At 37.3% G+C, this 12,741-nt stretch overlaps 1 long non-coding RNA gene across 1 annotated transcript in view; it reads left to right on the forward strand.

Annotated features, from left to right (window-relative positions):
• LOC123826788 overlaps positions 1-12,519 on the forward strand; it is a 31,654-nt gene extending 19,135 nt beyond the window's left edge. Inside the window, exons 2-3 of the long non-coding RNA XR_006787129.1 lie at positions 8,837-8,924; positions 12,428-12,519. This is a non-coding gene — a long non-coding RNA (uncharacterized LOC123826788). The remainder of the gene's footprint in view (positions 1-8,836; positions 8,925-12,427) is intronic.
• Positions 12,520-12,741: the final 222 nt, after the last annotated feature.

The following is a 12,741-nucleotide window of genomic DNA, read 5'->3' on the forward strand; positions in this document are numbered from 1 at the left end:
TAAAAACAAAAGCTGAAATAATCTTCTTCTAAGTCTAGCATTCTATGTTGCTGTTGTGGTTGTTGTTGTTATTACTATTATTATTGTTTACAATTTTTCTGACCCCTTTGGATTCTTATAGGTGTATACAATTTATTAATTCTTTTTTTCTTTTTGTCTGCTTAAAATATTAAGATCTGTTGTTTAGCCTGAATAAGCTGGAACATCACACATTTGCTTGAATATTTGAATTGACTTACAAATATGTTTCCTAATTAAGGTTTAATTATTAAAGTTTACTTGCAAATCAAGTTGATCAATTTTCTGTTGTTTAAATAGTGCTTTAAAAAACCAAAGTGTTCTACTAAAGATTGACACGAGCAGATTTTCTTTTTGCCCACTATGCATTAATTCCCCACGAACAGGGTGATCAGACCCATAGGAATGAAAGGAAGTGGGTATCAGAGATCCAATTACTATAAAGGTAAAATGTGTCTACATGAGTTATTGAACTCTTGAGTCAGTCTTTTTCCTTCTTCCTGAATGGCTCTTAAGGAGAGTGACCTATTAAGGAAATATCCAGATATCAGATTGATATAAAAAGGTGAGAAAAAATAGTACCAGGCAACAAGGGTAAGAGAAAAAAAAAGATCTCTATAGATGTGACAGACAGAAAAAAAGGAAAGGAAAGTTAAAAATTATCATAGGGCAGGCAGGACACCTGCTAAAGAACCTACTGCTGCCAGTCACAGCTGGAAAGAAAAATGAAAGAGATGCAAACAACTGTCCTGGAAGCATGAAATCATTCTTTTGTCTTTTTTTCTTGTGAACAATTACAGTATGCAAAAATTAAGGAGGGATCTCAAAGTCTTGGGATGAAAATTTCAGCAGGCTCTGCATATAAATACCAGAGGCATGGAAGTGTGCCTCTTTGAAAACAGGCTGTGTTTGGGAGCTCCCAGAGCATTGAAGAAGGTGGTAATTAATGCATAGTGAATGTCTTTGAGTGTGAGATGAATGGAGGGCATAACAATGAGTAGGTTTTTCTTTCTTTCCTCTTTTTCCTCTTCCTTTCTTTTCTTCTTTTCCCCCCTTTTTCTTTCTTTCTTTTTTTTTTAGGCTAAAACATGGAAGAAAAAAAGCTGTTAAAAGATGGCTACTGTGAGGCTACACTTCAATGTCTGTCTTGTACGGCTTCCCTTTCGAGGCTGTGGTGGGAGTTTGTTTTGTATTGCTCTCCAATCACAATGGAGTTAATTTGCACCAATTTCATTTTTGTGTGTGCTCTCAATGTTTTCTTTTCTGCTGGATTTAAAAAAAAACACATTATTTTGGCAGGGCTTGGTCCTTTGATGATCCTTTTGAGCAAATGGTTTGCCCAAAGTTCAGATGGTGCTGGCTTCGTCTTCTTTTTCATTTACAACATCAAGAGGATTACAGAGAATAACTTTGTTGCCCAACATCAATGATATATCTTCACGCTACTAGAAAGGTAGTTCTCAGAAAGTGTGTCTTCTAATAGTTTAGAACCTCCACAGGCTTCAGATAAAACAAGTATTAAATACAGAAAGCTCACAAGGATACCAAGGAAGGTTAAACTCACGCAACCTCCTTCATCTCAAACACCTGAAATATATCATTTTTTTGACTGTCGAAGTGTGATCATGCTGAAGACAGCAGTAAGATCTTATATAAGAGAAGACAGAAAAGGGGGAAGAAGGAATCACATGGAGATGCACACACATACTGGTGAGGGAACACAAAAACAACCTTGTTAAAAGGCAAGTCATTTATTCTAAGCTCAAAACTAAATTTATGTGTCAGTTCAAAAAATATAGTGCAAACATAGTGCTCACAGTGTGGTTTTTTCTTAGTAAAACCATCTGACATAAACTGCAATTTGGTTTTAAGAAAATTTTAGGAATTCTTACAATTTTAACCATTATGAAGGTGCAGAGGAATTCCCAAACAGGTAGGCAACTTGAACATATCCCCTGGGTTCCAGTCACTATTACAGCTGAGGCTGGACATTCAAAGTGGATGACTCATGAGCTCCTTCAAAACCTGTCACTTTCCTCTGCTCCTTCCCCTTGAACTATCTTCTCTCATCCTCTGTTCGCAAATCTGTGACTGGCTATAAGTGTCTGTAGGAGGGACCTGGTATGATCATGGTAATTTACCATCCCAGAATTTGACCACAGTCTCAATGTCAGGTAAATTGTGTCCTTTTAAATAGTCACTTTTATTGACTGCATTACTAAATATGATTTTGACTTTACAACTATATATGGCTTCTCATAAAATTAAATTCAAACTGAGAGCAATTTGTTGGTGAGATTATGAGCGTGGAAGGATTCTCAATTGGCTCAAAAAAAATTACTACACATCTCAAATGCCTACTAAAGGTTTTTGCCTAAAGGTGTCCTCCCTGATTTGTCACATTGCCTGAAATTCCACAATGGAAAGTAAATTTGTTTTTGTTTTGGGTCTTCAGAGCCCCTGCATTACAGCAGCACCCCCTGTGTTGGAACGTTCTGTTAGCTAGGGATGCAGAAGTGCCTCAGAGAAAGTTGTTGGGAGCAGAAAGTGCAAAGGGGCCCATGAAATTCCAGAACATCGCTTGCCACCTAGTCCTCAGTTCATCCTTCCCTCTTCATCTTCATTGTTCTCCCCTTAAAAATCAATTTTCATCTTTATCCTCAACTACTTTAATATCTCTAAACAGGTTCTCAGAATTCTTTATCATCCTACTTCAATTTACTCTTATACTGCCACCAAGACAACCTTACAAGAGCATGGCTTTGTTCATCACCCTACTCAGAAGCCTTGTGGCTTCCCTTTGGTCTACCCAAGATATTTAACCCGCTGGTTGAGCATTCAAGGACCTCCATAATCTGGCTATTAACTGCCTCTCCTGCCTCAGCTTCTACTGCTTCTTCATAAGGCTTCCCTGTACCTCTACTCACTGGAATATTCGATTGTCTGAACATGATTATGCTTATCCACCTTCATGTTTTTGTTCATGCTAGCTTCATTGCCAGATGCCATCTCCCTTCCCCTAACCTCCTAACCACCCAATAAGCCCATGTCAAATATTCTTTTAATTGAAACATTGTTTGAAAGGATGTCACCCAGTTTTCAGGAGGTACGGGGACATGGGCAGTTTCTAGTCACCTAGGGCAGTAGAGATTGTTATAGACTTTCTGGAGTAAAGATAGGTCATCACTATCAAAAGTGTGAACATTTTATATACTATGTGATACCATAGTTATAATTCTAGAATTTTTTCCTCACATATATATCTTTAAAGACATATGTGTGAGAATAAATATTTGATGTAAAGAATAGTATTATATACAATAGCAGAAAATTTTCAGCAATCTGAATATCACCAAATGGGGACTTAGTGAAATGATGATACATTCAGAAATGGAATGAATTTTAGCCTTTAGAAGTAATTTTATAAAATGGAATTTAACAATATAATATTCTTGATAAATTATTAATAGATGGAACTTCTTAATAGCATAGACTGTATGATCATTTGAGATGCATATGTCTGTCTACCTATATCTATATATTAAAACACTTAGAAAGAAATAAACCAAATTGTTCACAGTGTCCATCTCTGGGATTATGAAAAGTACTTTATTCTATATGGTAAAAAAAAAAAGAACATGCTAACAAGCCATGAAAAGACATGGAGGAAGCTCAAATGCCTGTTGTTAAGTGAAAGAAGCCAACACAAAGACACCACACACTATGATTCCAGCCATATGATGTTCTGGAAAAGTCAAAACTATTGAGTCAGTAAACAGATCAGTGGTTGCCAGGGGTTTAGGGAAAGGGAGAGAGGTATGAATAGGTGGAACACAGGAGAATTTTAGGACATTGAAGCTATTTTGTATGATATTACAATGATGAACACATCACACTATACTTGTGTCAAAATCCATAGAACTCTTACAACACAGAGAACCCTAATGTAAACCATGGACTAATAATAATAATAATGCATCAATATTGGTTAATAAATTATAACAAATGATCCATATTAATTCAAGATGCTAATAATAAGGAAAACCATATGGGGGGAGGGCAGAGCTATATGGAAACTCTGTACCATCTTCTTAATTTTCCATAAATGTAAAACTGCCCTAAAAAATAAAGCATATCAACTGAAAAAAATGTGATATATTTTATGATAAAAAACATTCTCAAAATATTCTTTTAATTGAAACATTCCTAATATTCCTTCAGAGTTCAATTTAAGTGCTTATTCTCCATAAAGTTTTCTCTTATCTTTCCAGCATGTGCTCTCACCAAAGCTGGTGGCTCATGATGCTCCTCCCACATGTGCACGGGCCACAGTGGTGTTAGGAACAGCTCTAAGTTAGTGCCCAAGGATGGGGACTCTGCCATGTCCTCTCCTCTCATGCCCAGCACAATGTCCATCATGGAGAAGACTACCCGAAAACTCATTCACACAGGTGCACACACACATAGGAACACACAAAGAGAGGCAAAAAATTTTAAAAATATATAACAAAAGCTATATTCAATGCATGTTACATATGTTGACTTACTAAGTTTTGAAAATATTAATTTCAAAGAGCTACTAAAATTAAATATTAATTTCATTTCTTGGAAAGAGCTACTAATCTACATGTGTCAAATTAATGATGAGTTAGGTCATTTGAGGGAGAAATAAAGTACTCACATAATTGATCTTTCTCAGTGTTTTTAGTAGGTGCTATTAGTTGAAAATGTTAGTGCTTTAAAGCTTGGATAACTTACCAAATATACCTTGTTATGTTATTATGAACATGATCTTGGTACAGCCACTGTGCAGTTTCCCCCATCCCCCCATTTTCCCTTAAGTATACAGTCTGGTGCTTTCAATATGCATAAAAGTAATAAAAAATCACTTAACCTCTTAAAATGATTTGAAATGTTACAATTTAAGAGATGAAAAAGTCACATCTTTATTCATTTAGTTTTTGGATTCCAATGGCATTTTGTAAATATAGTTTGACACACACATCACTTCTATTAGTTAAAAATGTAATAATCTATGTTGTAGAGGAGGGAGTAGCAATGGGCAATACAACAAAGAGGATAACTTTCTGTTGTGTTTTTAAAAAAAGGATTGTATAATATATACCATGGTCCTTAAATAAACCCATTTCCTTTCTAGGAGAAAAAACATATTAAATGCATTAAATCTTTGGTTCTGTTCATCACAAATAGTGTAGATACTCTTAAGCTTAAGGTACATAGTGTTGGCTGCAAAGATGGTCCATCATTTTGGATGCTTTTCATTATTTTGCTTCTAGTAGCACTTTAAGTCTCTGGTGTCTTACCTCTACTGAGACCTGGCATTTCTTTGTGTTGGAGAGGCAATTTAATCCATTTTTACTGTCTGCAAACAGACTTTCAAACAAAACTTCAAACTCTTTGAATGTGCCCCAAGGATTCCACCAAACCTATCATCCTTCACTCTCTTCTGGGCCTATGGAGGGTGGCGACTGGAATAGAACTGGCACCAACCAGGGAGCCTCATTAGTGTTTGTGATTTTGATTTTTGTTACCATTCTGCTCTGTAGCCATTTCAAAGTGGGAGCAATAACTATCCTCACATCTCACAGCACCCCTCCCCCTGCTTCCCCAAATTCAAGCCACCTGGAATGATCTGGAAGAGCGGAGGAGGCCCACAGACATGCTTTCTCTCATGGAGCCAGGGGTCCTGATTATAAATAGATGAGTGTTTCGCATCTGGATGTTGACAATTTGAGTGAGCAGCAGAAAGCCATGTTGTGACTTCCTCTGGTCATGGAGAGGTGAGGCAAGTGTGCCAGGCCACACAGGCAAAGCTGAGACAGAGATGAATTAGGAGAGATAAAATAAAAATGACCTTACTTGTCTCTTTCTCAGTGAGAAATCAGGCCTAATGTTTGAGAAAATAGTACATACTGAAGGCAGTCTGTTGAAAAAATTGAGACCAGTGGAATGGCAGGAACCATAGGCAAACAACATTTAAAAGTGACTGCCACGTTCCAGACAAGCAATATCATCTGACTCTTTCAGTTGTCTAGGTATTATCATCCCATTTCATTGATGAGAGAACTCAGGTTAATAAAGATTAAGTAGCTTCTACATCCTATGTTCAAATTGGGCCTGTCTGGTCCAGAATGGCTGTTCTTTGCTGCTATGCAGACTGCCTTCTGGTGGGACCTTGCAGGTACTTACTGTGATGAGCTCAAAGACGTTTTTCCCACCTCTTCAAAGATCTTGTATACCCTCCCTTTCCTCACTGAATTTGTGATTAACTGTTAATTTGAAATGTAGGTAAACTTTTTTAAGTACCTAGAATGTAAACACTTAATATTTATAGGTGCAATTGAATCCTTTGAGTTTATGAAACAGTCCTTATAATCCATGTTTGAATTTATGCAGTAAGTGATTTAATTGGGGACACACATGTCTCTATTTATGAAAAAAAAGTATAACAAAAGCATTGCTCGGATAAATCCTTTCAGTCTGGATTAATCTTCTACTAGAAGAGGCAAACTTCTATTTGTTAATGTAGAGACTTGGTTGGTTAATATTGACTTTTTTATCATAGCCACTTCCATCACATTCATAACCTCCCAAAACCGTGAGAATACAAGTTACCAAAAAGAAAAGGGCCCGTAATATCCCGGAAAGAGCAGAGACCTCACACTAGCGAGCTCTTGGTTTGAATCCTAGTGCCCCTGCTGCTGAGTGTATAACCAGTTACTTGTCTCTCTGAGCTTCATTCAGGCACATTCATGTGAAAATACAATGACACCTTTTACCTGCACTTTCATTTATTTTATTTGTGTATCAGTGGAGGGTTCATCTGGGCGTCTCCATACACTGGCACAAAAACATGTTTTACACAATCAAGATGTGGACACTTAAGGCTTTAGCAAATGAGGTCATGTTGGTCTGAGCCAACACCTCCCTTTATCTGTGTCAGTTTCTATATATATGTAACATTAGAAACATATACATTATAGGGATACAGGGTTAAGAGACATAAGTCTACAAAATTGCTTCGTTATTGTTCATTGTTCAAATTGGAGGAACTCATATGTGCATCCATAGACATTCAGGTGGGTAGAAGTAACTGATGCCAGATTGTAATCCTTTGAAAAGAATGAGACAGGATCTATGTAAATAATAGCACAACCATGAAATAGGCTGTCTAGTCAGTCATAAGCTCAAAGAGTTTATGTATCTATTTATAAAACACTAATATTAGCTAATTCTTTCCTTTAAATTTTAAGCCTTTTCACATTTCACATCAGCCCTTTTCAGGAGATTTAAAGCATGTGAATTTTTTCCATATATTATAGGTGCACATGTAAGGTTTCTTTAGGGCAGAAATGTGTTATTGTAATTTTTAGAATTTAATGTCATGCATGGAAATAATAATCCTAACAGTTAGTGAGTGCTTGCTGTGTCCCAAAACTTTGTCTTGACCACTTGATCCTGTTTTACAGATGGGGCAGCTGAGGCACAGGGAAACTAAGGAAGCTAAGTAATGTGGTTTTTTAGCCTGGCTACCTAAGGTCAAAAAACAACAAAGTGGTAGAGCTAAAGTTTGAGCCCAAGAGGTTTGACCTAAATGGACAATTTTAGGCACTTCACTGTATAATCTCCTTGGAAAGTATTCAGTAAATATTTACAAATGAATGAGTTCATGGGTACAGTAGGTGATATCTAGGACAAGAAGGCTGTTTCTTAAATTTCTCCTTTTTAAAATGAAAAAACTTTATTATATTTCTATTTTCTCCTTTTAAGGAGTTATTTCCCTTCCAGAAGGCAGGAATACAATAGGACAACTAGATGTGAAGTTCAAGGATCTGGCAGACACGCTCTTTGTCTACCAATAACTAGGGGCAGGATTCTGCTCCAAATTGGAAAAATCCAGTTCCACTCCTCCGCACTGCTCCTGCAACATTATTGATTTTCAAAAGAATAAATCCAGGGCTGCGGAAGGGACCATGTGGCAGGAGATGGGGGCTACATCTTGTCTCCAGTGATACAATTTAGTCTATGTGAAGGTGTAAGTAGTGTAATTATTTTTATGTTAATCAACCTTTGATCGATAACTTTCTATCTACACAGAGAACATCTTGCCATGTTTAAATAAGAATTTCCAGAAAAGGCTTTAATTCCCAAAGATTCCCACAAGGGAAACTCAACATTTGGGGTCCTTATTGCCTGTTTCTACTTTCCAGTCACCCAGCGTTTCCCTCAGTGCCTGGGCCTTGTCTTCTCTCATAATTTATACTTAAGACTGGAGGACACAAAATGAAATCATGCTCATTTTGTTATTGGAGCAAGACAATAATTTAAAAGGTTGGTGGTCTGTGTTTAACATGTTCTTAAAAGTATTGTAGAAGTGACAACATGAATGGGTATTTTCATGTTTCTCTCTTAAATTATTTTTGGAATATTTCGCCTACTTAACAAGAAAAGTTAGGCCATTTCAGGCCAGGTTACAAGTAGAAAGACATTTGTCAGGGCTGCTTTCACTGGCAATATACTTTAATGAGATGGCATTGAGAGAAGATGGTTAAAAGAACAAAGTCAGGTTTGTTGTGAGGCCATCAGTAACCCAAGAAGCCGCACTGCTCGGGGGCAGACACTGTGGAAAGGGTAATTGCAGGGAGTGCCAATCACACACACGCACTACACAGAAACAACTGGCCATTGATGGTCCACACAAATGGAGGGGCACGGTGGCAGGGAGGATGGAAAAGAGCAGATATTTCAGAATTCATTTGTTTGCCTTTCAACTGTACTCTATATGTTCCTTCTCTAGGAGAAAAACAAGAAAGAAAAATGGTGACAGGAGGCAAGGAAACTACAGCAAGAGAGATTACACAGCCAAAATTGTAAAATGAAAAGAGGTGAGTCCCACTTTAGTTCATGCAGTCCACAAAAACTTTTGCTTTAGCCTAGATGTTCCTATTGGGAATAATTAAAGGTTTGTGAATCTAGGGAAGGTCTGTCATCCACAAAGTCCTGGTGAAAGTATGTCCATGGATATGGATGCGGAGTCCCTGAAGTCAGGGTTGGATCACAGGTGTGCTCAAATATTTATAGTGCAATTCTACAATGTAAGCCCCTACCTACAAGGTCATGGGAATTATGGGCTCCAAGGCCATTGTCAACAGTAGACTGTTCACTTCCTCCCAGAGACCTGGGAAGGTCTGCGGTAAAATTCAAAACTCATATTGCATTACGAGAGAGATTAAGATGAAACACTGAGAGTCCAGGAGCTAAAAGACAGACAAGCGGGTGGAGTGACCATCTTTCAGATAGATGCCATTAGAATGCTTAATTCAAAGGAAACAAGAATAGAGGGAGAAACTGAAGAAGTGCTTTCAACAGCGCTGGGGCCAGAGTCATTAAGCAGCAACTGCTATTGAGGGGAAGCCTCCTCTATATCAGGCCACTGGGCAGGAAGAGTAGGAAGTTGTTCTAGTGGCAAGAGTACTTCAGAAATAGGATAAAGTTGCAATACTTAGTAGGGATTAAGTGGAGATAATGAAGAGTAATTTTGATGAGCACAATCATACATGATTGATTTTTTAAAGCAAAATCCTCTGATCTTGGTTACACACTTTGGTATATAAACCACCTTTCCTATTTGGAGAACTTAACCTCTCTGAATAAATTGAGTTCACATTTCAAATTATTATAATACTGGAATTAAATTTAAATTAATGTTTTTTAAACTTATTTATGATTTTTATTGTTGTTTCTCCATTGACTTGGTAAGGTGTCTTTCATTTAATTTAGCAGGTGACCAATAAATATGTTGATGTGTTTGGTTTAATTGGCGTCTGTGATTCTTTTCAACATCCTATTGCTGACAGCAGAGATTCCACCATTGGCCTAATAGTGGTTTTTTTAGTTTGTTTGTTACGTCTTATGAACATTTTCATCTCTTATTTTAATTAATTTCACCGAGAATTTCACACTTTTCCTTCTTTTCCTTCCTTTTTTTTTGTGAAAACTGTCTCTTGGTTCTTCTTGTACTTCTGCCTGCCTTCCTTTTGGTTTTCTTTATAGTTCTTTCCCCTCATCTTCCCAAACCTTTAAATGCTGCTGTTATTTTGTGGCCCCTGTGCTCTGATCAGCCCTAAATCTATATTTACAGCTCAGAGTGGTTTTCTGAGATAAATATATCCACATGCCTACTAGAAATCTGCACCTGAATGTCTCAGAGGTCATTAAAAATAAAGTTTACCCCTTTCCTCACTAAATCTCTTATGTTCTTTCTTAGATGAAAGGCCCAAATTTTATCCAGTTACCTGAAGCGAGAACTTAAAAGTTATTTTAGAGTTTTTCCTCTTCAGTGCCCTGATGTTTAATGAGTGGGCCTCCTAAATGTCCTCCCCATACCTCCGACATCTGCCAGAATCCTGCCTCTCATTGTTTCTTTCCTGAACTAGAACAGTAGTTGCCCTTTTGATAGTTAAGCTTACAATTTTCTACCTCCAATTGAGTCTCAAGTCTGCCTCCAAGATGATTTCTCTAAAACATAATTTCTCTAAAGTAGACTTGATCAACAGAAAGGGCACAACCACATTATTTAGAGAGGGAGTCCTAGAGCATCCTGCAAGCCCCAAAGCAAGTTCTGGTGTGGATTTGTCAGTTGTGTGAGTCAATGGTGCCCCGACCTTCACTGCGGTCCCCATTTAAGCCAATTTGAATTGGTTTTTGTGTCACTTGCAACCAAAATAGACATGTCAGACACATCATGGTGTATACAGAATAAAAATCAAACTTTCTCTCCTTAAATGTTCAATCTTGTCCCCTCTTTTCACTCTCTATTCCAGTTCCCCAGTTCAGCATAATCTCATGCCTTCACAGTTCATTTCTCATTTAAAATTCCACTCTTCTTCAAGCCTCCTCCGTAAGTCCCTCTTGACTCTTTCTGGCTGGAATAAGCTTTATTAGGATGTATGGTGTTCAGTGGAACCACTTACAAAAGAATCTCAATGAATGGATGATACCATCTACGGAGTGAACCACTAAATACCTTCCACAGCATTTGAGTGAATGAATTCAGGAGGAATTCTTCCCGAGTTGTCAGGAGGACCCTCTGAACTCTTAGAACCTCAGTGCTGCCTTTCAAGAAAGGGATGAATGGTACAGTGTTTTGAAGTAAGGAAACCCTTGATAAATATCTTGTCAGGTCAAATTTTTAAAAAATCACAGTGTCTCTTGATGAGAGAACTATGAGAGGGTGGGTAGGAGTAAGAACTCCCATCTCTTATAAAGGCAGTGAACCAGAGGCTTTAGAATATTAGCACAGAATAAATGAACATGTAAAGCATCCCACTAAATTTTCCTAATCAGTAATTATTTTTCTTCGTGTTCCATCTTCTTTACATCATTGGTTGTATTTATTTTTTTTTCATTTATTTGATTTCTACAATGGCATGTTTAACAAAAATTTATTTCAGAATGAAATATTAAATTTTTTTTATGTACCAAGAACATGTACTCTGACATTTCTCCTGGATTCACATATTTACAATTTTTTAATAGGGAAAGGCAGAGCAGAAGGCAGGCACTTGGATTAAACACTTATTCAGTGTGCAAGATCCTTTGCGTGTGTTATGTAATTTGATCCATGCAGGATTATTACACTGATATGGGTAGTACTGGTTGAGAACATCTTGTGTTTTCAAAAATGTGCCTAAGATGGATTAGGCATCATAGTGTTTCTACAACTTAAAGAGAGAGAAGAGTAGTAGTTGTTAAGAACTTTGTCAAGGGTAGAATGATGGGTTTAAATTCCAGCTCTATGCTTGACCAGCTGTGTGATTGTGGGTAAGTTGTTTAACCAGCCTGAGCCTTGGTTTCATCATCTGGAAGATGAAGGTATTTATAGTACCCACATCATAAGGTTACTGTGATGTTTAAATGAATTAATATTTGAAATGTGCTTAGAAGAAAACATGGTACTTGGTAAGTAATACAATATTTGTTAATGAAATTAATAAAAGGTTCCACAAACATTAATGCTCATCTTTTCATTAGAATAGCAAGGCAAAAACCCTCAGTCCAACCAACATTCAAATATAAGACTTCCACGTCAGTTTTCTAAAAATATTTTCAATCCCCCCAAACCTTCCAAGTATTTGACCCTCTTTGCAAATCCCACCAGAATAAATGGCACAAGTCCAGACCACTGGGGAAACTTTCTAAGAGTACCAATCATTTGTTCTCCCTCTATTCCTCTCTAGTGATCTGAAATATGAAACATAAATATCCTCTAAGGGTTTAACTTGGATAAACTTTTTGAGGAAAAAGTATTCCCAAAACTTACTTTAATGATGTTTCATCTATGTCTATATCAAGGATGTTGCACTTAGAATTTTGTGGCCATTTCCAGGCTCATCAGGAAAGAGTGTGATGTTCAACCAGTGATGTCTTCCATGGGCACAGAAGGGACACTGGCAGGAAGTACACCTCTGACAGACCTGCTCCCTCATCTTATGGAGAAGGAAACACATACCTGGACAAAGGGAATGACTTATTTAACATTATGTATGGCCTAGGTCAAGGGTATAAACCTAGGATAAGTCGTGGAGTGTGTATGTGCTGGAGGTGGTAGATGGAGATGCAGTTAAAGATCACATCTAAATTTGATCAACCATTTTTCCAGAGTTAGGACTTTCATATAGACCAGGCTTTATGGAAAGGAAA

Source organism: Phyllostomus hastatus, unplaced genomic scaffold, assembly GCF_019186645.2.
Source record: "Phyllostomus hastatus isolate PE091 unplaced genomic scaffold, TTU_PhHast_1.1 phas_contig_86, whole genome shotgun sequence".
Taxonomy (NCBI): domain Eukaryota; kingdom Metazoa; phylum Chordata; class Mammalia; order Chiroptera; family Phyllostomidae; genus Phyllostomus; species Phyllostomus hastatus.